Here is a 27,086-nt window from a genome sequence, read left to right on the forward strand (position 1 = left end):
TCACGACTGTGCTCATCTAATATGCCAGTAGTTATAATGTCTGTTTATCAGCCCAGTGTTGCAACGTTCGTTTATTCTTATCGCAACTTGATACAGCTTTATCATCCCTTTCTCTCGACGAAAACATGTGTGTGACAGGCGACGTTAACATTGATATATTACGCTCTGCCTCAGGTCGCCGACTATCTCAATTTTCTATCGAAATGAGGATCAGAAGCCGCAGTACATCAAGCAACTCGCGAAGAATTTCTATCTGGAAAGTTGGTTAAATACTACATTGACCATATTAATGTCTGATGCTCTAATCATGCGTCACAGGCGGCGGCTGTGAAAACAAATGTTGCAGGTCATTACTTCGTGTGTTGTCGTATTATAAAAAATTGCAAACATTTGAAGGTCGTTAGAACGAAAAAAGAAGTTTCCGTTGGGAATCCCAGGCTCTTTGACGAATGAATCGCAAAGCGTGACTGGCAGTCCCTGCTATGTACAATCTATCACACTAATCTTAACGACCATTTTGTTCATACGCTCCGTAACTATGAGAAAAAAAAACTCTTTCTTTAAAAGTCAGATTAAGTCGGGAAGAGAACAAATGGCTATCACCAGAAATATTAGCTGCGATTAAGGAAAATGATCTTATGTGGGCCTAAGCAAAACGGGCTCGTAATCGTTCTGAGCTGGTGCTCAAGTTTAAGATATGCAGAAATCGAGTTATTTCCCTGATTCGGTTGTGAAAGCTCAATCACATGCGTGCCAAATTCCATGAAGCGCGTTCTGACATGAAAAAGACGTGGTCTGTCGCAAATGATTTAAGAGGTGTACTCAATCTTGGTGGTCATCAGCATATTCTTATTTCTCAGTTTTTTGCAAATGGTGCGACTGCATCAAATGAATATAACATTTTATTTTCGCGCATCACTGGTACTGCTAAACCGCATCCTGATTCCTGCCCTTTCTGCACCCTGATTTCTGCAAGAAACAGCGCATGCAAATCTGCGCTTCTTTCATTTTTTTCAGAATATCCTCTCAGTTCAATACTTCTCTATTTAAAATCTTATAAATCACTTGGCGTAGACTGCATTTATGTAGAAATTCTACGCAGAAATTTCGGTGCTTTAGGTGTTTGCTATTAATATTTCTGAACCATATTCTAGTTAGTGGTGTTACCCTGAAGAAATGAAAAAAAAAAAAAAAAGCCAGAATAATTCCTCTCAAGGCAGGTGTTCGAAACAAATACGAAAATTATCGTCCAGTTTCAGTTTTGCCCATGTATTTCTCAAATACTAGAAAAACCATCTCCTGCTACTCCTGGCAAAGTATCTAGATGCTAATAACATTATTTCAAGTGCGCAGTACGGCTTTATGCCAGGCAACGGCACACAGGTTCGCCTGGAGGGTATTTCTGACCTTATAAATTCAGCTTTTGACGCTAACCAGGTTGTATGCGCCCTCTTTCTTGATGTCAGAAAAGCTCTTGAAAGTCTATGCCACAGCCTTTTATTAACTAAGCTTCATTGATATAATTTCGTGGGCCTTCTCTAAAAATGCTCCATAAAGTTTTGGAAAATAGAAATCACTATGTCTCTATTGGGCAATATGAGAGTAATATAGCTGCAAATAAAACCGTAGTACCTCACGGATCACTATTAAGTCTACTTCTTTTTAATCTATACGTCAATGACCTTGCCGCCGCTATTCTTACATATACTTTTCAGTACGCAGACGAGCCAGTTACCTTGTCTCAAGATTTAGGTTTTATCTACCGTTTGCAAGATGCAACAATTAGTATCATGAACTGGTTCGATAATAATGTAAGTAAAGTAAATGTATCCAAAACAAAACATATTTGTTTCCACAATCCATTGAAGAAAGTTAGCTCAAACCTTCTACTACTGGTTCACCCTTCTTCTTGCTCTTATGTTTTCTTATTTCTTATGTTTCTTGTGTAATATACCCTTGTGTCTTCTTTGGCAGTGACTTCGCCTGGAGTTCCCATTTGTCTTATCTATGCTCAATGTTTTGTGCAGTTTCAGCAGCCTTATATAATATTAGATATTACATGCCACTGTCCATTCGTAAAATAATTTTAGATGTCTTGGATTACAGCATACTCCGTTATGGAATTACGATGTTTGGTCACTGCGCGTTTCGATGGGAGAATAGAATAATTTGCGACCTTCAAGCTATTTTGAAAATTTTTAGCTATAATTTGGGATCCCTTGCCTGTACTTACCTTTTCAAAGGCTTAATGTGCTCAAATTTTCGCTCCCTTCGGTTATCCTCAGAAATGTCTGGTCACACAAGTGTAAAGTGGAATGGGCTCCTTCGCGTTGCCTCCGGCTAAAATACCGTTACCGGGTGCCTCGCAACTCCACCAGATACGGCCAGCGCACTCTTAGTTTCTACATACCATCTTGTCTCAATCAACTACCAGCATGTGGCTTTCGCGTAAAAACAAATTTTAAATTAAAACAAATTCTTTAGTCGTATTAACGTTTAATACTTTAGCCTCCGACCTTTTATTTGCAAGCTTATCTCTATCGTACATAACTGCATAGATTCACAACTACTGGCGTGTAGAAGTATGCACGAAGAAAGTAACTTTGTTTGTGTTAGTGTCCTGTATACTCTGCTGATACGTGAATATATCATGTTCCGTTTATTGTTTCAATTTGAATTGTTATTGCCTTCGAAAATCGCTGTTTCTTGCCTTATGTCATTATATGCTACTGTTCGTTGCTATGGGCTATGAGTGCTACCTGATAATTCATTTTAGTTCACGCTACGTAGTTTATTTTTTTTAAATATTTTCTCTTCTCATTGTCAGTTCTTTTCTTGCACGTTCCTGCTTAAGATATTTCAACATATACTGTGGTATTTCTGACATTATAGTTTGCTACCGCTGCCTGTTGGCCCGCTCTTCAAACCCACAGCGGCTTTGGGAGGTCAAGTATGCAATGCTGGTGTTAAACTGCGTAATAAATTTTATTATTATTATTATTATTATTATTATTATTATTATTATTATTATTATTATTATTATTATTATTATTATTATTATTATTATTATTATTATTACTGCTCTCCACAAGTATCGCTGACGACCCTTGCCGGCCGCTTGAAAATCGCTCAGCGGACTGGGTCCCACCGGTGTTTCGTGGTGATTGTACTTTCCTCTTGCGATGCAAGCAATCGTCAATACCAGTTTATTTTAGTCAAAAGTATACCCGATGGCCATTTGCATTCGTTAAAATTTGTGGATTTTCTCTCCATAATCATCAGATTCACACTCACTAAAGCGACGCTTAAAATAGTGCACAAAAGCGGTGCCTCACCAATACGATGCCCGCGAACATTTATCCCCCGCCCCCCCTCCTCGTCAAAGAACGTTCAAGCTAAAAGAAAGCCTCTTCCAATATTTAATTTTTCGCAGCCGCGCTTGTAGCGCAGGAATTTGGGTGAAATTGTATCGAAGCGAGCTGCTCCTCCCGACAAAGGCGAGGCAATCAGCAACAAGTTTCCGCGGTGTGACACGTTATTGCATAAGTTTAGGAGAGCAAGTTGGCGACATCTGTTGGCGGGCGACATGGACATGGTTCCAAATAGTCTTTCCGCAGTGTGACACCGCCTAAACCATATGAGCGAAGGCATCGACGTCGCTTGCGCACGCCTCAGGTTGTAATATACCTCAGGGGTTCACGCAGGGCACGAGCAGACGACTTTCGGAGCTACCAGAAATGAGTCCATAACGTCCCCGCCGTTGTGGCTGCAGGTAATGGCAGCTTGATACCAGTGACGTAAATGGTATCAAGTTTTCAAAAGTTCCCCACAAGGTACAACCCTATCAGCCTGCGAATTTCAAGAAATGCCGTTTTTAAAAAGCGCGTTGTGCTGTCTCCTGTCTTGTGTTTGTCTCCTTTGCGCTTCCTTTTCTCCCGTACGATCCTAAACCAACCAGCGCAGCAACAAGTTTTACTTCAGCCGTTTTTTAAAAATAATACATTATTGGCTTTGTTTCAAGTAATTATGGTTTGGTCGACTGTTCAAACGAATTCATTCTAGACATTGAACCTGTTTATCAGTGACTTTATTCGTGATTTAGGCCTCGTACCTTATTTTGTGGCTCGCTGCGATTACCACGCCGATCTGTAAGTCACATATGTTCGAAGGATGCCGAAAAAGTCAGCAGGAAGGGAAAAATCTTTCATACCTAACTCTGACCATATACTCTGCATCGAAGTTGCAAGTCTCAAGGATATAGGGGGCAAAAGTCCAAGTGAGGACATTAACAGGAAGCCATTGAAGTCTTTGCGCCTTTCAACCAGTTTGAATCACTTGGTTTGGAAGGGCGTATTGTTTTCTTCCTAAAGTGGCGGTTGTCCCCTTCATTGTCCCTCACGACCACAAAACGATATATGCGGCTGAAAGGTTCCGCTTTATCCAAAAGATGGTGGTAAGCCCTTCGCTGGGAGAAACAACCACTGGGAACAAAGACGGAATAAATAAAAGCGTGCCAGCCAAAGCCTTCTCGCCACGAGCGAGTTCAAAAGCACGACGCACCTCGCCACCACTGTACAAACGGAACCGCTCTAGCGAGTAAGCCGCTAAGCAGCTTTTCTGCCAGAACGAAGGCTGACGTTATATATACACACAAGGGTTCTGGCGCTATGGTTTACTTCCAGGTTTTATCTCTTTTGTTTGCTTTCAGTTTTCTTTTTCTTATTAGTTGTTCCGCTGCAGAGACGAAGGACCATAGTTTTTTTTTTAGGCGGATATGAAAGCGAAAACAAAAGCAGCACCGAATGTGGAAGGGGCCCAAGAAGAAAATGATTGCATGACCAATAGCCGTACCTCGATCGGATGACGTCGACAGAACGCCGAATGCAATGCATAGTGTTCTGCACGTCGGGGAAGGTGACAGGCAGGGCGGCAGGTTCCTTCCGCCTGTCCCCTGGAGGACGTGGCAAACATGCTTTCGGGCGTGGGAGTGTAGAATTTTTATTTTGCGAGATTAAATATTCGACGCGCGACTGAAGAGGAAAACCCAGAAGGCAGAAAGTTTAACCGATCTCGTCAACCCCAATAGAAGTGCTGGCGCTAAAATTCAGCCCAACATGGCAGCCAGACGCAAATGAAGAAATCGCCTCTACAGAAGAAATGAAGCTCAGTTTTCTTGGTCCCGCGATGAGTAGGGATCAAGAATATGTCGGTAGAAGGCCACAGGTATGGACATTGATGGAAAGAGGGCTGAGACGCGACCAGAAAGAAACAGGAAAGTACTGGTCAATGCAATACCTTAAGAATTTGTTCGAAGAAAGCTTTAGAACAGGGAACGTAGAAGGCCCTGAACGAAGAAATGAATAAACAAAGGTGCCATCTCGGATATGCGAGCCATGCTGGACGGTGTGACAATAAGTATTTCTGGCGTGTAGCCTAATAAAACACCCGCCGTGTCAATTAAACACGTATACATGCTTTACAGGTGGCTGGTAAGATGAATAAAATGTTCTTATAAATTTAAGTTTACCAAGTTATCGGTGATATGGTTAGAAAAGAAGCATGAAAAGGATCCTGAAGGTAGCTGATTGGTCAAGTTGGTTGTCATGGTCAAGCTTTCAGTGCCTGAAAGACAAGGAAGGCACTAAAACATGCAAGAATTTCCTATGGTCAGCTATAGAAAATCTTTTGCATGGTCGGCTATAGATATTTGGCCCAAATATCTATAGCCGCTGCTATGGCTGTCTTTAAGCTTTGCAATAGTCTGTTCTATAAAACTATTTAACCTATTATATACACTTATGAATCTATGTACAGCTGTCTTTATTTAGCACTTTCTGTGGTCAGGTATAAACATTTATGTTCAGCTATGGAAATTTTTTTTTGTATTTTCGGCTATAGATATTTGGCCCAAAAAGCTAGGTTTGGCTATAATCTGTTCTATAGAAGTTTTTAACCGTTTCTATAGACTTCTGGCTGCCTATGTAGTGTAGTCTTTGACATTTTCTATGGTCACGTAAAAAGTTTTATTGTCGGCAATAGAAAATAATTTGTCTGGTCAGCTGTAGAGGAGGAGGAGGAGGAGGACGAATCAACATTTATTAGGCCAGAAATAATTCGGTGGTGAATGCAGGCACCAGACGGGGTGGTCCCCTAGTTACGGGACCCATATGTTCCCAGCAGCTCCTGGCCCCTGTCCGGCAGTGCGAGCTGAATTCATAGGGCTTGGCTGAATAACAAGATCTCCCATCGATCATATTTGGCCCAAAAAGCTATAGCCTGCTATAGAAGTCTATAACATATGGACTAATTCTGGTGTCCAAATGTATTCAGTCTTCAGCATTTTCTATGCTCACTTATACAAAATTCGCGCGCACGTGTGTGTGTAGGTGCATGTGTATCATGCGCTATATCTTCGGACGTTTATCTTTCTTTCGATGCCAAAATAATTCAAAATTGGGCAGTAGTCTCCACGACTAAAATCACCGTGGGTCAGAGGTACTCACCAAAAGTGTACTTCTATGCGGCGACAGTGCTCCTACCAGTTATACCAAAATTGCGATTTCCATTTGCCGTACAGCATTGCGGTTGTAGTCCTTCGGCTTCTTGTTGCATACAGCACAAAACTCTTAGTCAAGTTAGAGGACAAGTCGCACAAGGGATTCGAACCGACAATATATTGTCACGAAGACAGGAATTTATGGGAAACGGCAACAGGGGCAAAGACACACAGTCAAGACAGGGGTTCACGGGAAACGATAACACAGAGACACAGGCTCAAGAGTCCACGGTCCTAGCTAGCCGAAGTGCGCATGAGGCTACAACTTCTTCGTCTTTCAAGCGCTACCTCAAACCGCCAGGTGGCATTATTCCCCCCTCGAAAAAGAAAAAAAAACGCAAGCTCTCAGAAAAAAACTGATCCGCATGGTAAATACGGCTTTCAGCGGGTGAAATACGGCTTCATGCGAAGCACATGCACTAGGTCAGACGAGCACTGACGACTAGAACTCGGTACAGTTCCGTCTGGAATAACCTCGTACGTAACTTCTGAGAGGTGGCAACACTCTGTAGGGTCCAAAGTAACGATTGAGAAGATTTTCTGACAGGCCTGGGCGCCGGACAGGCGTTCACACCCAGACTTTGTCACCAGGCTGGAACACGACGTAGCGATGTCGGTCGTTATATCGGTGTGCATCTGTTGCTTGCTGTTTTGTAATGTGATTACGGAGCTTCCTCAACGTAGTTGGTGAATTCTGTTGGTCGTCAGCCGCACATGACAGCATAGCGTCGAGCATGGTGTGTACTAGGCGAAACGGAGTGAATCGAGTTGTTTCTTGGACGGCCGTGTTATATGCAAATGTGACATAAGGCAATATCTCGTCCCATGTTTTATGCCGCACATCTACGTACATGACTAGCATGCCCGCTATTGTTGTGTTAAGTCGCTCGGTAAGGCCATTAGACTGAGGATGGTAAGCAGTAGCCTTTCGGTGATGTGTCTGGCTTAGTTGGAAAACTTCTTCAAGAAGACGCGCTGTAAATGCCTTGCCACGATCAGTGATGACATATGAAGGGGCGCCATGGCGGAGGACAATCTGCGTCATGAAAAATTGTGCCACTTCGGAGGATGTTGCACGTGGCACCACCATAGTTTCCGCGTAGCATGTCATATAATCTGTAGCCACGATAATCCACTCATTAGCAGCTGACGATAGAGCAAAAGGGCTGAGAAAGCCCATACCAATTTGGTCGAATGGTACTAGCGGTGGGGGAATAGGCTGCAGGAAACCCGCTGGCTTCAATGGCGGTGTCTTGCGTCGCTGGCACTCGCGGCAACCTCTAACATATCGATGAACGGTGGCGGTAAGTTTGGGCCAGTAGTAGGCCTGGCGCCCTCTGGTAAGAGTGCGTGCAAAGCCCAAGTGTCCAGCGGTGGGTTAATCATGGCAAGCATGAAGGATTTCATCGCGGAGATCTGCAGGGATGACCAGAAGATAGGCTCGGTCACTGTTGCCGGCGCTTTTCTTGGAGATGATTCCGTCGCGCGTACAGAAGGATGACAAGTTCTTAGCAAACAGTTGAGATACTGTAGAATCGAAACCCTCCAGATGATCGATCACAGTTCTGAGGTCTGGATCAGCCCGTATCCGGGCCTTTAAATCAGATGAACTGATAATGCCAAGAAAGTGGGCGTCGTCGTCCGTACTGCCATGGGCCAACTCCACGGTTGATCGAGACAGTGTGTCAGCATTTTCATGTTTACGTCAAGATTTATAAACGATAGAGTAAGCAAATTCCTGCATACGAAGATTCCACCGTGTAAGACGTCCTGATGGGTCTCGGAGACTTGCCAGCCAACACCAAGCATGATTGTCTGTCACAACTTTAAATTTACGGCCGTAGAGGTAAGGTCGGAATTTCATTGTGGCCCAAATGACGGCAAAACACTCCTTTTTAGAAGTTGAATAGTTTGATTCTACCCGAGAAAGGGAGCGGCTGGTAAAAGCGATCATTTTTTCCTCGCCTTGCTGGTGCTGGACCAGAACAGCACCCAGACCGACGTTGCTGGCGTCGGTGTGAATTTCGGTGACGGCGTCCTCATCGAAGTGTGCAAGAATGGGAGGGTTGTGCAGCCGTTGACGCAGCTCGGTGAATGCCTCCTGCTGCTCGGAAGACTAGGCATACGGGACGTCATCACGTGTCAGGCGCGTCAAAGGTTCTGCAATCTTGGCAAAATCGGCAATGAAACGGCGATAGTACGCGCACAGGCCCAAAAAACGTCGGACTGTTTTCTTCGTGGTAGGAATGGGGAAGTTGGCTACAACGGCTGTTTTGTCAGGATCAGGCCGGACACCGTCAGCGCTATAACCACATGACCGATAAATTTCAGCTGCTGATATCCAAAGAGACATTTTTCCGTTTGGAGTGTCAAATCGCCTAGCGAAGAGCGTCTAATACCGTTCGCAGCCGCTTAAGATGTTGGTTAAACGTTTCTGAAAACACGATGACGTCGTCCAAATAAACCGAACAGGTTTGTCATTTAGGACCAGCAAGTACGGTGTCCATCATTCTGTGGAACGTCGCTGGCGCTGAACACAAACTGAAAGGCAATACTTTAAATTCATATAAGCCATCGGGTGACACAAAGGCAGTCTTTTTCCGATCGCGCTCATCAACTTGTATCTGCCAATAACCACTTTTTAAATCGATGGAGGAAAAGAACTTGGCGTTGCGAAGTCGATCGAGCGAATCGTCGATACGGGGTATTGGATATACATATTTTTTTTTGTGATGTCATTCAGTTTCTTGTAATCAACGCAAAAACGCAGCGTGCCATCCTTTTTCTTAACCAACACGACTGGTGACGACCACGGACTTTTAGACGGCTGAATAACATCATCAATAAGCATTTCCTGGACTTGTGCCCAAATTGTCTCACTTTCTTTGGCCGAAATACGGTACGGCTGCTGTCGAATAGGTCGGGCATCGTCAGACGTTAAGATGCGATGCTTGGTGGTAGAAGTTTGCCGGATTTTCGAAGATGAGGCAAAGCACGGGGCGTACTCCAGAAGTAAGGCAAACAGGTCGCGTTGTTGACAGGCAGAATGGTCACTGCTAACATCGATGTGGTCTAGAACATCAAGAGTATCAATATGTCAGACGCAAAGCATTCGGAAATTTCGTTTAACAGTTCGGTGAAAGCGATGGCAGTAGAGCGATAGAGGTGGCGAGATTCATTCGTGAAGTTCGTGACGAGAAGCTCAGAGTGACCATTGCTGAGAATAATTAAGCTTCGAGCTGCCCAGATGCCATATGAAAATAAAAGCGAACGGTTGTCTTCAGCAATTATCGGCCCGTCACGTAGCCCGTCACACACAACACTCAGAAACACGATGGAGCGGGGAGGCACTGAAATACACTCGGCCTAAACTCGTAGGGCGCATATACGTTGGCCGTCGGTGGGGCTGGCAGCCGCTTTCTCCGTTGAGAACAAAACCGTTTTTGTCGGAGGTCGATGATGGCGCCATATTCTCGCAGGAAATCCACACCGAGAATCAAATCACGAGAACATTCCCGGAGAACGACGCAGCTGACAACAAACGTTGACGTACGAATCTGAATTCTAGCCGCGCACTGTCCAATAGGAGTAATTACATGCCCCCCAGCCGTGCGTGTCTGCGTGCTACACCACGGTGTTATAACGTTCCTAAGATTCGCTGCCAGTTTTCCACTGAAAATCGAAAAGTCTGCTCCAGTATCCAATAAAGCGCTGACGTAATGACCCTCGATGCATACAGGGATGTGCAGCGATAGCCGGTCTCGTGAAGCAAATGCTGTCGTTTCTGCTCCAAAATTCATATCTGTCCTCATTGGGGGGACTTCTTTGTGGTGACATGTAACGGCCCCCTCCCCGGATGTCACCCTACTCTGTTTTCCCGGTGGGGGCTTGGCGAGCGACCAGGCGGTGCTCGTGGGAAGTCACCAGTTGTTGAAGGGGATGGCCGACGTGAGGATGGAGACCTGGATTGTCGGCGTGCCATCCGGAGGTTCTATCGGCCACCCAAGCCTTCCTCCCGCGGACATGCTCTGAAGTGTTGAATCTCTACGTGTGGTAATGTGCGTGCGTGTGTGCGTGCGTGTGTGTGCAAACGCTGGCCAAGCCCGCGGCGCTCAAGGGAGAGAGCGTCGCCCGCGCCCGTTAACAGGAGGTGGAGGAGGTTCTGTCGCGCCACCATGACTGAGTCAGCAGAGCTTGCTCTGACATGAATTCTTCTCCCTTTCCATCTGAACTGCCGAGCGCATAAAAAGCAGCAGCTGTTTCCGCTGCGAGAGAGACTTCAAAGAGACTACGCAGAGACGACGCCAGACACCTGCTTTGTGAGCGTGTCAGTTTTATCTCCGGGCCTGCTTCTCTGCCCGTTCTTACGTGATGCTGACCTTTGAATTAAACGTTGTTTTTATTAGTCGATGCCTCGTCTTTGCCGGGACTGCTGATGCCTTCTGCCGAGTCACCGAGCCGCAAGGCCAACGCTGCCGATGGGGCCTCGAGCCACATCTAACAACTGGTGGCAGCGGTGAAGAACCAGGCGAGACCGTGGCGCAACAGCGGGCTCGCGTCTCTCAAGGATCCGTCTGGCCGCCTCGGCCACTAGGCTTTCAGGCTTTAGGAATACGACATCCATGTAGTGTACCGCCTTGGCCGCGAGCTCTCAGATGTCGACGCTCTTTCTCAGTCACCAGTGTGCTCGCCGGACTCTTCGTCCCCTCCTCAAGCCTCCTTGACAGCCCTCACCTTTTATGATATGCCTTCCAATTAACGACAAGATCCGTGGGTTTCTAACCTGCTAAATATCTTTGGCACCACTTCCGCGGCTAAGCATCCTCGGGCACTCCGAAGACAAGCCTCCCATCTCGCCATTCGGGATGACCTCCTTTACCGAAGGAAGTACAACTCAGACGGCAGAAAATGGCTTCTTGTCATTCTGTGCCACATCCGCTCCAATGTTTGTGCCCGCCATCATACTGACCTGCAAAGCGCTCATGCCGGCATCCTGAAAAACCTAGGATAAAGGGGGGGGGGGATGCACCATTTCGTACGTCGTTACATTCGCTCTTGTACCGCCTGTCAACAACGCAAGATTTCCCACCACCCCGCTGGCCCTTTCCAGCCTTTACCGTGCCAGCTCGCCAGTTGGATCGCGTGGAAGTCGAGTTTTATGGTCCGCTATCGTAGAGAGCCGCTGGTAATTGATGGGTCATCGTCGCCGTCGACCACAGGACCAGTTACGCGGAGACCGCCGCACTTCCCGTGGCGGTAGCCCGAAAGGAAGCCCATTTTCTTCATCACTTCGTTCTTCGACCCTGCGCCCCTCGCGAACTACTGAGTAATAGAGGTCGTGTTTTATTTATTACAATACTGTAAGCCCTTACGGGCTGTTATAGGGTGGCAAAATAAAGAAGAAATACAGAATAAAGGCACGCACATTACTACAAGAAATACAATTCTAGTTTTTATCGAAAGCCTCAGTTTAGCTGGTGTTATGAAAAATATGGGGGTTAAGGTTATTAAATTCAAGAACGGTTTTCGGAAGGAAACAGTATTTGAACAGGTCCATTTTTGGTGTGTACGGCATGATGGCGAATGAGTGATTAGTACGGGCTGATAATCTTCCTGGGGGTTGGATATAAAGAGGAGAGTCTAAATTAAACCTATTTTCACAGAGCATGTAAAGAAACTTGAGGCGCGCTATTTTTCTACGTGTGGCTAGTTCAGGTAGTTGAGCTTGGATGCGTAGAGCAGTGACTGACTGTGTTTTGCAGTAAACGGCAAATATAAATCTTAAGGCCAATCTTTGCACCCTCTCAAGTTTATTGATCTGGTGCTGGCAATGTGGGTCCCATATAATACTTGCATACTCTAACTTAGGTCGGGCCATGCTTTCAAATGCTTGAACTTTAACATCAGGTATTGAGCGTTGCAGTTTACGTTTTAAGAAGCCAAGCTTTCATTGAGTTGAACCACATACCTGATCAATGCGTACGCTCCAATTTAAAGGTTCAGTAATTGTGACGCCTAAGTAAGTTCATTTGTTAGACCTTGTGGGATTCGGGCTTGCTGCGGCTGCCCTTTGCGCGGCCGCCGCCCGCTTCCCAGTTGTTCTCCTCGTTTCCTTTCTCCCGCCTGAGGCGGCGGAGAGAGGCTCGAACGACTTGTCACTGTCGTTCGGGCCACAGCTCCGCCCTGGCGTCCCAGTGGCTGTTCCCATTGGCGCCTTTTGGCGGGACCACGGCACCGCTTCGACGGCCGCGCTCGCGCGACCCTCTGAGCGGGGCCCAAGGAGAGACCCCTCCGAGACATCGCAAGGTGCGTACGCAACTGTTCTTGTCTGCCGGCCTTTGTCCGCGCAGACCAGTGTGTACTCGAGTTCGTACACTCCGGGTCGTACCTGAGAGCGCGGCTCGAGCCTGTCGATCGTGATCCAACGATCCGCGACAGGCGTACCTTGCGGTGGTTGCCCACACTCTCTCAAAGGAACCCTTTGGTCACTGCGAGAAAGATCACAGCACGCCCTTGCGTGCTTGCGGCGCGCACTCCGTGTCACTTGTGCGCGCAGGGGAGCCTTGCTCCTCGCGCGCTCCCTTGACATGGTGACTGCGTATGTGTGTGTATGTGCGTTTTGTATATATGTGTATGTGTGTGCGTGTGTGTGTGTGTCTGTGCCGCTGGAGGATGGCGTTTCAATAAACGTCTCCTTCGCGAACTTGGAGGTTTGTGTCCTTGCAGCGAAGTGCTCTCCTCCCGGTGGAGGTTGAGTGCGCGCTGCGGTGTTTCAGTGTGCGCGTGGTGAGGGCTGATCGGGGCTTCGGCTCGCGCGACGCTCGAACCCGCGGTGGTTTTTGGCCTATGTCCACGTAGAAGCCACAGCCTTTGGGTTGGAATGTTGTTAATACTATAGGTAAAAAGTATGGAAGATTTCTTGCTGGTTATGGTCATGGCAATAGATTTCATTGCCGGGTTGATTTGCATATCCCATTTCATACACCAATCATAAACTTCTTTAAAACACTGATTCAGCAACACTTGAACATCATTAGTTCTTACGCGGCAAAATAAGAGACAATCGTCTGCTAACAGCCGTACTTCCACATTTCAGTCAATATCTTCAGCAATGTCGTTAATGTATATTAGAAATAACACCGGACCTAAAACATAACCTTGTGGCACACCGGATGATACATGAGAGGTGGATTAATGTTCGCTGGCTATTTCGACAAATTGTTTCCTGCCGGAAAGGTAAGCGTGAACCCAGTTAATAATCTGCAAATCAATGCCATATGCATACATTTTTTTATGCAGTTTATCATTTTTTTCTTCATTTCTTTTCTTTCTACAGAAAGGGGCAGCCGAGGCAAAAGGTTGAAAAACCTGACTAGGCCTCGGCACTCAAGCAAAGTTTGACAGACCAGTGAAATAATACATTATCAATCTAGGCATATACAACCTAACACAAATAATAAACGCATATGCCACAAAAGATTGTTACATACGTGAAACCACAGCAGCAAGAGAAGTACACAACAAAAACAAAATATACCGTATTACAGACATATACAACAGAATCATAATTTGCCATCCAGTCATAAGCTGCTAACATAGGCGATTGATTCATTTGATCCAACTAAGAAAATTCAACCAAAGTGTTAAGATCAACATACAGAAATCTTGAAATGTTAGATTGGAGAAAATTCAAGATTGTTTGCAATTATGTATGCTTTAATGTTACGTTGGAATGTGTTGCTTCTAACAGAGAAGTCAACATTAAGATTGAGCCTGTTAAGAACAGTGGGAACTTGGTAGGTCAGTGTTTGTTTGCCGTAGTTTGCTCGAACTTTAGGGGTAAGTTTCTAGTGCGTTCGAAGTTTATATCTCGCTAGGCTATGATCTGGTGTTGATGCATGTAGCCTGTGCCGATGGATGTGTTTTAACAAGTGTAAATAATAAATCTGATTGGCTTTTAGCATATCGTGCTTGATGAATAATGGTGAAGTAGGCAAATGTCGTGGTCTACCATAATACCCTTCAATCGCTCTTAGAGCCCTCTTTTGAACGACCATTAATCTCTCAAGGTTTCTGTAGATTGCCGTACCCCAAATGAGGATGCAATATGTGAGCCGCGAATAGAACAACGCACGGTATACTGAACGCTTGACACAAACCGGTACTAAACTAGCGATCTTGTACAGGCAACCGGCAACTTTGCTGATGTCATCAACCAGTTTGGAAACATGATTGTTCCATGAAAGATTTTCATTAAGCCAAACGCCAAGGAATTTATGGTTAATGACTTGCTTAAGTTGTGTTTGTTCATATCTTACATATAAGAGATAGTGATCGATAGTATTTATTGGTCGGAATATAATATAATTCGTTTTAAAAAGATTTAGGCTAAGTCTATTAGCCTGTAGCCAGATATGCAGATTTTCAAGTTAAGAATTTACCATATCTTCTAGAGCAGGCAAGGAACGGGCTGTAAAGAATGCATTAGTGTCGTCTGCATACATGACTATGTCAGGTGATTCAAGTATCCGAGAAATGTTAATAATGTAGATTATGAACATAAGTGGTCCTAATATAGATCCCTGAGGGACACACTGTTTAATAACTTGTTCGTCACAACAGATACCATTCACTACCACGTACTGCGATCTATTACTTAAATAATTCCTCAGCAAACTAGAAGCTATGCCTCTTACACCATAGTCAGACAGCTTTCGCAAGCCAATATCATGCTGAACGCAATCAATCGCTTTGCGAAAGTATAAGAACAGCCTAAGAGTGTATCTACGGTGCTCAATGTTTTCAATGATCCTATCTTTTACGGTTAATAATGCTTGTTCTGCACATTTACCTTTTATAAATCCATATTGAGAGGGGTGTATAACGTTGTGTTTAGAAAAAAATGCTTCTAGCCTACTGTTAATTGCGCTTTAAAACACTTTAGATATTACCGGAAGAACAGAGATTGGTCGATAGTTGGAAGGAAGGAAAAACTTTATTTAGCCCTATATTACTTGGCGGTTTTTGGGACGTCTTCAGAGATGTCTGCTTGTTGAATCCGCAAGAGTGTTCTCCGTCGACCTCGTCCGCTTCTGCACAATGGTCGGTTGCCCTCAGTCTATTGCCGCCCGTTGGGCTCTCTGTACCAGACCTTGCTGGTCTTCGCAGCGGTCGCTGGACAGCAGTCTCCCATTGCTCCGCACTCGGGTTTTGAATTTTGGGGACCACATCAATGTTTTGAGAGGCCCATGTGATGTGATATAGTGTTGCTGTTTAATCGCACCCCGGACATCTGTCCGCGTGTATGGCAGGGTGCATTTTGTTTAGTACGTGTAGGTTTGGGCATGAACCCGTCCGTAATTGTCTCCATATGACAGCTTCCTCTCTGTTGAGAGAACTGTGCGGTGGGGGACATCGCATTCTTCTTCCTTTATAGTTTTCCAGTATGGCCGAGTATGCCCTGGGTGCTCGCAAAAGTTCCGCGGACTCGTCGGATGCTCGGAAAGTAGTGTATGCTCGAGCTGTTCTGTCGGCCTCTTGGTTCCCTGCCACCCCCATGTGCCCCGGTACCCACATAATTTTGTGTCTGGTCTTGTTTTCTTCGTGGTTTTTAATTCTGTCGTTCGCTTCGAGTAGTGTGAGATTTTGGTGTATATCATTAATCTAATGTTACAGAGTGGTGTATTCCCAAATGACCTTAAGGTAGCCCGTGTATGCCCGGTGTATAAAGGTGGAAATAAATGTGAAATTTCCAACTATCGCTGAATACGCCGGTTCTCGTCGATAGTTGGAAATTTCACTTTTCTGTCCACCTTTATACACCGGGTATACACGGGCTACCTTAAGGTCATTTGGGAATGCACCACTATGTAACATTAGATTAATGATATACACCAAAATATCACACACTGCGGTCGACACATGTTTTAATGGAATGGGTTGTATTTCATCATACCCAGCAGATACGTTATTTTTTATACTTTTAATCATGCTGTCGACTTCATGTGTGGTGACAGGCTTTAGAGTTAGGTAAAAGGCAGACTGGATCACTGTCACATGACTACTCCCCAATGCACTGTTTCCTGGGTTTCCGACATTATTTAAAGAAATTATTTATCGCACTTACCATTTCAAAGCCAGATAGCGTACCACTGGCGGTTGAGATTTCATTTATTTCAACAGCATTCCTTTTATGCATTAGCTGGTTGATCTCTCGCCGTAACTTTGTTCCATCAGTATATATCTGGGAAATTTTTTTTATATAATACTCACTTTTCGCATGCCTCATCTTAGCATTATGGCTATTTCTAAACTTCTTAAATTCTTTGAAGAGGAGAACGTCGCGTGTTTGCAAAACACTTATGGTACATCTTATTTTTGCGTTGGATGTCTTTATAAAGCGTTTTGTTCATCCAGGGCTTCCTATACTTTTTCGGGTTGCGAGTTGAAACTCGAATGGGGAAAGCCTAGCCCTTTGTCAAATGCTTTACGTAGGTCTAATGCGATAACATCTATCTGTTTCTTTCAGTTGATGGCTGCGGCGAAGGAATGAACAGTTTCAAAAAGTTGAGTTACAGTCGATAAGCGACATCGAAAACCATGTTGCCTTGGATAAAACAGATTGTTATTTCCGAAAAATTCCATTAAATATTTAGCTATAACATGTTCAAGTAGTTTGCATGAAGTAGATAGATATAGGACGATAATGTTCTATGCTAACTTTCTTACCCGATTTATAAGCTGGAGTAACCTTCGCTAGCAGCCAATCACTTGGAAAAGAACATTCACGCAGAGATACAGTAAAACTCTTCACCAAGAACTCTGAGACCCATTCGCAATAACGCCTGAGGAACTCATTAGGTATCATATCGGGACCTGATGACTTTTTCGGGTCCATCTTTAGTAACAAAGACAACACTCCTTCTTTAGAGATACCAATGTTTTGATCCTTATTACAATCAGTGCTGGCATTATACATTGCTACCGTTGTACTGTCATCAGGCCTTGGGACAAAGAAAGAGCTGAAGAAACTGTTAAACGCGTTAACAATTATAGATGGAGGGATGCAGATATTTCTATTCACCTCGACACCATTCAAATCAGATTTAGAGCCGGATAGGTAACGCCAGAAATTATGAGGGGAACTTTACAAATATGCCTGTAATGTGGTAGAAAAATACAATCTTCTAGCTTTCTGTAGCTCTGTTCGCACCTGAGTACTAAGCGTAGCAATAAGAACCGGGTTTTTTGGAATTTCTTTGCCGTGCGCGTCGCAGTTTTCGTTTTAAGTGAATTATGGTACGCGTTCTCTATGAACTGGGCCTTCCTAATCGTTGGATTTTAGTGGGTACAAATTGAAACACACATTCATCAATAACAGTTTTAAAATATGTTCATAAAGTACCTACATCGCTAGTATTGGGGAATCGGTCGAGTGCAAACTCTAATTTGTCAAGTATTGCGGTATCGTCAGCCTCATTAAAGTTATGAACAGTTACCGTTTTGTTGCTTGTAATGTTGTTATCCAACCGAATGTTCGTCAGAAGAGCTCTGTGATCAGAAATTCTGTCCTCTATAGTTACGTCGTACTGGAAAATACCGTCTGGTAGAAGTAAGTCCAGTATTCCGCTGCTGTGACCTTGCACTCGAGTCGCTTGATTAACTACCTAGATTAGATGATGCTTAGTCATTATTTCTGACATGTAATCGGCATGAAATTTTTTTTACAGTTCCTGGGATTCGAAATTCCCAGTCTACACCTGGCAGGTTGAAGTCACCAAACAAGAATTCTGCAACGCTTATTGGCAATATTCGCAATATAGTCATCCATCTTCTGAAATAATTCGACAGAGCTTCTACTTCGGCGTAGTCCAAGAGCTCCTGTCTCCTTGAAAATTGATATATCGGGCTACAACCACGCACCACTCGCAAACGAACAGTCTCACGGAGCGCTTCAACCATACTCTTGGGGACATGCTCGCAATGTATGTTACATCTGCCTCTGGGAGCTCCAACTGAGACCAGGTACTGCAGTTTGTAACGTTTTCATACAACACTGCCACCCAAGCAACAACTGGTTTTTCACCCTTCTTTCTATTATACGGCCGTGAACCATCTTGTACCCTTTACACGATTTTGCCATACCATCCAGATGCCTCTGAGTACAGTGCTTTGTCAGATATCTTACAGAAGGCTGAGGAATGCCGTCAGATAGCTCGCACGTTTATCTCCAACACTCAATAGTATCGCAAAGATCAGCATGATAGCGACACGCCTGCTCCGACGTTCCTTGCCGGCAGCTTCGTTTGGTTAGTTCCTGCCACCAGGAAATTTGAAGCCAAATACCATTCACCTTATCGCGTCTTGGAACGCACATCTCTCAAGTACGCCATCGAGCCAGCCATCCCTTCTTCCGACCACCGTCGTCTCGGCCGCGGGGTTGTCCATGTTAGCCGCCTCAAGGCGTATTACAACCGTCTTCTCGTCTCGTCCCCGTGAGTCGCCAGGATGGCGACTTCTTCACGCGAGGGAATTGTAAGGAAGAGAAAGAATAGACAGCGCCGCGGCATCGCCATCGCCATCGCTTGTCTCCGGTGCCCATCTCTCGCGCTGAAGCTGTGACCTGCGGCTGGCAATTCCATCCTGTTGTGCCCGAACTACTGGCAGCGCTAGACGTCGGACCAAGTAATTAAATCCTCATTTCAGTACCCTCATAGAAGGGTGTATGACTACTGATCTATAGATCTTGGTGGATAAAATATTCTATAGCCATCTAAACAGCTTATATGGCTTGCAGTCTGTAGCTTTAGAGGCATTGACATTTTCATAGAAAGCTAAAGATAACTAACAGTATAGTTACTAGTCTATAGCTTCAGGAGCATACACTTTTCTATAGCCAGCTAAAGAAGCTTATATGGCTTGCAGTCTGTGGCCTTAGAGGCATTGACATTACTATAGAAAGCTAAACATAACTGCATGACTACTAGTCTATAGCTTCAGGAGCATACACTTTTCTGTAGTGAGCAAAAGCAGCTTATATGTCTTGCAGTCTGTAGCCTTAGAGGCATTGACATTACTATAGACAGATAAAGATAACTGTATGACTACTAGCCTATAGCTTCAGGAGCATGCACTTTTCTATAGTCAGCTAAATCAGCTTATATGGCTTGCAGTCTGTAGCTTTAGAGGCACTGACATTTATATAGAAAGTTAAAAACAATTGTATGCCTGGTTCGATTTACTCGCAAGAGCTCGAAATTTTCCGCCGAGCAGTGTAAGACTATGTCGTGTAGTTTGTTTCTATGCGTGGCCACCTTTTGAAGATTGTCTTCCTTTCAGCCTAGCGACCCACTGTTGATCCAGGCCTCTCATCGACGTGCAAGGAGTAATCGATACCTCCCATCCAGAACTAATTGCGTGCTAGCCTAATCAACCCAATGCTGAAAATAGAGACAAGGCTTCAGACGCTTATGGCACGCCCTTGTGGTGAGCACGAAAGGGACGGGGTCTGAACTTACGCATGCCGATCGTCACCGTTTGCTCGTAAAGAAAACTTTGATGCAGTTGAATTTTCTCTTGCCACTACCCACGCTAGATATTCGACAGGATGGTGTCATGGCTTCAGTTTTCCAAGGCTTCCTTAAGATTCAGGGCCATGGTAACTGCTTCGTCTTGCCTAGGGTGCTTCGTCAAAGATTTCCTTCCTAGCGAAGATGATCATGTCCTCGGTCTAAACCTTTGGTCGGAAGCTGAACACCATTGAAGAGACGAGGCTTTCGTCCTCCCAGGTATCGTTGCAGTGTCGTTACTAGTACCCTGTCTTAGAGCACGAACAAACATAATGTGAACAATATGGCGTGCAGGCTCTCAATGCTGCTCTTCTAGCCAGGCTTCGCGATCAGTATGATTTCCGCTTGCCTCCTGTGTTTTGGTACCGTGCCTCCCCTTCATTATTCGTTTATGAGGTGCGTGAGCGCCGTAATCTGCACCGGAAACAGCGAGTAGATGATGCCTTTGTCGATATTGTCTCCCTTTTTCTCGTTGTTTTTGACCGCACATATATTCACGGTGCCGCGCATATCTTCCCCGGTGATGAGGTACAAGGTTCTATTTACAATGCTTTCGTATTTCCCGTGATTTGCCGTAGTGTTTGATTCGCCGATGCAGCATTGTTTTATTTCGTCCAGTGACTAGCTCTATGTCATCCCTGGAAAATGTAATAGTGACGCGTCGCAATGTGTTTTGTTTGTTCTTTCTGCCTTCCGAATCATCGAGTTTTCTTAGCAGGGACCAGGCTCTAGCCGTTCCTGTCTTCCTTGAGGAACTTGCAAATCTTTCCCCAGTTGGTGCAGTTCAGGTTCATTGTGTATTTTTCAATCTTGCAGTTCAGTTCTTGGATACTTAGTTTTACCCTCCGATAGCGTTTCTGCCTCCTCCTTATTTTGACCATACTACTTCATGCTACTCGCAAATGTAAAAAGTGCTTGTGGTGTCTATCGGGTACATATTACTGTTGTGTTCATAAGTGATCCCCTGATTTCTGATTCAGCGTCTGGGGCCCCTTGTTTTGTCTACAATTTTCTGTGCGGTAATTCCTTTCGCACCAGTCAGGCAGGTCCTTTTCTCTGCCCCTCTCGCATTGCCCGACGAAGCCCAATTACACGTGGCGATTGCAGGTTACAGTGAATTTATTTACACTGTTGCTTCATCTCCTCAGAGTGCGGCCTCTCTGCTCGATACTCGAGTACAGTCTCTCTCCTCGCTCTGTCCGCATCCACATTGCCTCCTCTCACCCCTCTCTCCTTTCGGGAGTCCTCCTCGCGGGGTCCTTGGCTGCTTTGCGTCAGTTCAGTTCAGTCGTTCAGTCGTGTCCGACTCTTCGTGACCCTATGGACCATGTCACGCCGCGCTTTCCGGTCTCTCACTATCTTCCTAACATCCCATAACTTCATCGTATAACTTTGCGTAGTTCTTCCTAATTCCTCTGCGATTCAAGTGGTTCCTGGAAGCGAGAAATCATTGCAAGCATGCGCCACCGCTCCCAGACGCAGACCGCGGCTAGTTCAGATGACAAGGGCAAGTGTGCTTCGCAGGAGCCAATATTTCTTTCAATCCTTGTCGCCATCCCGACGCCGAACTACCGGTCCCAATCTCTGCTTCGCTGCTCACGTTCTCGGAAAGTCTTTCGTCCGTCAATCCTTGCGGGATGCTCGGCACACGCACGAACGCACAAAAAGTGACCAATCATTCTGCCGTTACTCGGAGCAAAACACTGCGCACGACGACGTCGTTCACCACCATCTTTTATGGGTGATTGACAAATCGCATGCTAACGAGAAGTGGCCGGCGCCATTAAGCGAGATTCGCCTGATATTCATCCTGAAAATTGGTGGTTATCAATCCCACCCGAGCGCGCAACAATAGAAACTCTCACTAAATGTCCATTATAAGGTTTTTGTGCCATAGCGTTAAAAGCCACATGGGAAAGAAAAACCAGCTGGGCCCTGAGTACAGTGACGCCTGTAAAAAAATTCGCCTATTGGCTATTGGGTAAAGCTAGATTTCTTTCGAGCAAGGGAAGTGTTCATTTTGGCTAGAATAAAGAGAAATAAAAAAAAACGGAAAGTGACATCACCGGACTGAACTGCATGGAGGAAAGGCACGAAATAAGATTTGAAATGACAACTGTACGTTTCGACGAATCTTCATTACATTTTTGTCGGCATCCGGACACATTTGCGGAAGCTTTTAACGACCAACAGGAGTATCCTAAAAGCGACAAATATGATTTCGCGCAAACAACCACAAAAACGACATAAAACACGTTCTGCCAAGGCAGCGAGGAAGTGAGTAGCAGCATGCTCAATGTATACGCGCCACTGAGGCCAGAACGCCAGGCTGCAGACAAAACACTGATCCCTAAAACACGGTAAAAGGAATAATTTTGTTTCGTCTACATCAAAAGATAAAAGAAGGCCTGTTGTTGTTGTTAAGAACTTTATTTTTCCACCGATAGAGGAGCCCCCGCCACCCGTACGCAGGCCTATGCGATGGAGCCCGGGGCCTCCACGACTAAAGACACGCGAAGGGACAGTGTTTCTGTTGGCTATATGACGTCAGTTCACGATAAAGAGCGTCATGTGTACCAAACCAACCCAGGCTCCTCTACTACGTTGCCAGTTTATATATCGTTCTTTCACTCACATCTTCAATTCTGTCACAGGATGGTTAGGGAAAACGATAGCAAGAAATACACTGCGTCTTCTTTTTGCGGCAATAAGGATTTGGACGAATCTTACTGTTTTAGGTCTGTAGGGACTTCGCTTTTCCCCGCCGCAGTGGCTCAGCTTTCACGGTGAATGAGGGTCTGAGGAATGAGGAATGATGAGGGTCTGTTCCTAGCAGCCGCGGCTGGGATGAACCCCTGTGGTTGGCATTTGAGCGCCCTATACTGAGCCGCCACAGTGGGTCGAAGTTACCTGGTTGATTTGTTGAGAAAAGATACCACTGAGCGATATTGTATCGATTTTCAGTATAAAACAGTTCGTTATCGGAGGCCGCATGCGAGCGAATTCTTCTTGAATCAGTCGACTGATCGCCTAGGAATTTTATTAGAGTTGAAGTTCTAGAGAAAATCCAGCGCTGTTACCGTTTTCAGTTTTTTCGGTGAACAAAACGGTATTTATTAGTTTTGTGCGACATGGGCAAGTTTGCAGGAGGTGACAACTCGGACAGCTTTTTTTAGATGGTAAAACGGATGTCGCATATGCCTTTGAATGCCAAATCGCACACGCTACTCATATAGGACACGGAGGCTCGTTCGCATATTAGTGAAATCAAGGCTGTGTCTACTTTGAGTGGTCTTAAACAGAGTGGAGTAGCTCACGATAAGTGTGAGATGTGTGAGATAACAGCAGTATGAATTCAATAGTTTTTTGCTTAACGCCTAAAATCGACTAAGGCTATAAGGAACGCCATAGTGAAGGGCTGTTTACATATCGACCACCAGGGTTTCTCTAGCGTGCACTGGTATCGCACAATACACGGCCCGGTAAGGATAGATAGATGGATTTATTGATAGGAAAAGGCAGAGAGGTTGGCCCGAATAATTCAAATCTGGCCTGCTACTCTGCACTGGGGAAGGGGAAGGAGAGAAGAAAGAAGGTCATGATGGGTGACGATGTGGGAGAAGGCATATGAAATATATATACAGACACAGCAGCTTGCTTTACAAACGTGAATCAAGTCCACTGGCGCTCAAATAACGGCAAAGAGCGCGCACTGCCTGGATGCCCTTCCCCTTGTCCTGCCAAGCGCCCAGCAGCAGTTCCTCCGACAGAGGCCTCTTGTCTAAATGCTTCAAGGAAGCAGCTAGCACATTTCTTTCGTTCGCATACTCTGGGCACACCAATAATACATGGTCCACAGTCTCTGGGATGCCACAAGTTAAACATTCCGGTGAGTCCATCTGTCCAATTAAATGTAAGTACTTGCGCGTGAAAGCCACGTTTAAACGAAGTCGATGTATCAAGCATGCCTGATGACGCGGAATATCACGCGGAACAGTAAATTTAAATGTTCGATCAAGCTTTCTTAGACGCATGTGTCGGGCGTCTGGTTGAGCCCAGTAAGTCGCTGTAGCAATATTCATACAACTCTTTAGAAGACACGTCGTATCCGCTCTTGAAAAAGGCACAGCTGTTTGGAAGCCATTGATGAGAGCGCTTTTCGCTTCAACATCGGCCTGCTCATTCCCATGGAGGCCGCAGTGGGCAGGAATCCATTGAAACATTATCATGTGGCCTTGCAGCTGGGCAGATGTGATGAGCTCCGTAATGTTTAGTGCCAGGGACTGATAGGCAGTGTGGCGTAAGAAGTTTTCCAAAATTTGTAATGCAGTCTTCGAGTCCGTGAATATACACCATTTTTGAGGTGGTTCCCCACATATATAGCGAATAGATTCCCGAATGGCTACAAGTTCGGCAGCGGTTGATGTAGAGTTATGTCCCAAAAGGAAATGCAGAGTCGTTTTCTGAGCTGGTATGACCACAGCTGCAGCGGATGCCTGTGCTGACACAGATCCATCGGTGTATACGTGAATATAACTGGGATATTCTGACCAGATGTGTGCCAGAGTAAGTTGTTTGAGTCCACTAATTGGTACCATAGATTTTTTTAGTATTCCGGGAACACGAAGGTGCACCAAAGGTTTATCCATCGTCCATGGTGGTTGGGTGGGACGATATGGGAGGGCATATCCTGTCGGTACTTGCGACTGATGGCAGCGGAGTGCAGTTGTAAAACTGCAGTCCGGCCTCTCATCCAGAATCTTGCTGAGTGGGTGAAAACGGTGTCTTGTAAGTGCTCGTAAATATACACGAAGTGGTTCGTGTGACAAGTATATGGACATTGGGCGAGCGTGTGCCTCTTCAATTGTGCCTTTGTTAGAGGTGCATCTGGGCAGTCCAAGACATATTTTCAATGCCTGCGCTTGCACGCTCTCTAAAGTCCGCAAGCAGGAAATGCTCATACTAGAAAGTACTGGGAGACTGTACCGGATGTAGCCAACAAACAGAGCCTCGTAAAGCCGTATTAAGGAGCGCTCAGTTGGACCCCATTTGATGCCAGCTATGTAACGAAGTACATGGCAAAAATTAATTAGCCTCTTCTTCACCATAGCAATATGTTTCGACCAAGATAGTCGGTGGTCAATAATTACTCCCAGGAATCTGTGCCTGGAGACGTATGGTATTACGACTCCATGAAGGGTAATCGGGTAGCGGCTGACACATTTTCCCGTAAACGCTATCACTGCACACTTTTCTGCCGCTAAAAATAAACCTTGACGCCGTAAGTACATCGATGTTGATGACACAGCTCGTTGCAGTCTCGCACGTAGTTGTGGGCGCGTCGAACCAGAGGCCCAGATGCAGATGTCGTCAGCATATGCACTGATGTGGATGTTAGTTGGCAGTTCACTCACCAGGCCAATTAGCGCAACGTTAAATAAAGTTGGGCTGAGAACTCCTCCCTGTGGAACTCCACGACCGACCTGAAAGTGGGTAGTATCTCCTTCAGGCGTAGTCATGTAAACAGAGCGGCCGCTGAGATAGCTTACAATCCACAAGTACAGTCGGCCACCAACTCCCACGTCGTCAAGTCCATCAAGAATAGCTTCATGGAGGACGTTGTCGTAAGCTCCCTTTATATCTAAAAATGCAGCAGCTACTAGTCGACGGTGACGCTTTTCGTGTTCTACTGTCGCCACAAGGTCGATGACGCTGTCAATGGAAGAGCGTCCGCGGCGAAATCCAGTCATCATATTCGGATAAAGATCATTACTCTCTAGATACCACTCAAGTCTTGCCAGCACCATGCGCTCCATAACTTTTCCAACAAAGGAAAAAAAAATCGAGGACACTTTGACGACTAAACTGCTGAAAGGCGAAAGAGTGCTGCATTCTGCTACGAGACTGTTGCGCATGTAGCTGTGAAGGCTGTTACGAGTAAAGCGAGCGGCTCTCACATTCTGCGAGGGCATTTATTGAATGAATTCTGCGTGGCAGAGACGAGATCGCGCTCCTTATATCTTGGCAGTTGTTCTACGTTTACTGTTGTGTGGTTGGTTTTAAAGGGTGCGTGGCATTCATTATTAATATATAAACAATTATGCAACTACAACTATTTGGTAATTAGTAAGTAATTAACATTAATAATTATTACTAAGTATTTATGAATAGTGATTACATATTAGTAATTAGTAAACGTTTGGGTATTATTTGGTATAGTAATTATTCAGTCATTATTGTGATTATAATTGATTAGTAATTGATCAATGGTTGGCATATGGTCATATAAGGAACGCATTCGAGCCTACTGTGGTGGTGCTCTGTGATTGGTCGAGGCCTCCAAGACGTCATCCCGTCTCGACTAATCGAGCCGCCGCAAAAGCGTGACACTTTTGTTGACGACAACGATGACGCAGTAAAGGCTTTAGTCTTAAAATTACAGAACTATGTAAAAAATAAGACAAAATATTCTGCAGTTCTGTCGCAAACAGCAGAATTTTATGTAGTTCTGTAGTACTTGCGTTTCTGCAGTTTTTGTGCCATACTTTTGTATAGTCTGCAGTTCTATAGGACTTTTCTGTTGTAACTACAGAAAAGTCTGACGTTACTACAGAAATATTTGTTGTAACATCAGGTTCACTGTCAAAAACCACACAGGAATTGTGCTGTGACAACAGACCGTCTTGTTGTTTTCCGGACTGGGAATCGCCTTGCTTTTAACCTCCATCAGAAAACGACCCCTGTGTACGGAACATGATCTCGCGTCATTTGGCGCAGCAATTGAATGCCGTATATACTGAGCCATCGCGGCAGTGGCAAACATTTCTTGGTTCATCAAGTGGCAAAGTACGTGATAGCGAAAGAGGATCCACAGATAGCAGGCGTTAACGCTGTCGTATCAAATCCCTGAAATCGGAGTTTAGGTGGCCCTCTAATGTTCCCCTCGTTTTTGTCGCACACAT

The sequence above is a fragment of the Amblyomma maculatum genome, chromosome 9 (assembly GCF_055883805.1).
Source record: "Amblyomma maculatum isolate TAMU_Amacu chromosome 9, ASM5588380v1, whole genome shotgun sequence".
Classification (NCBI taxonomy): Eukaryota; Metazoa; Arthropoda; class Arachnida; order Ixodida; family Ixodidae; genus Amblyomma; species Amblyomma maculatum.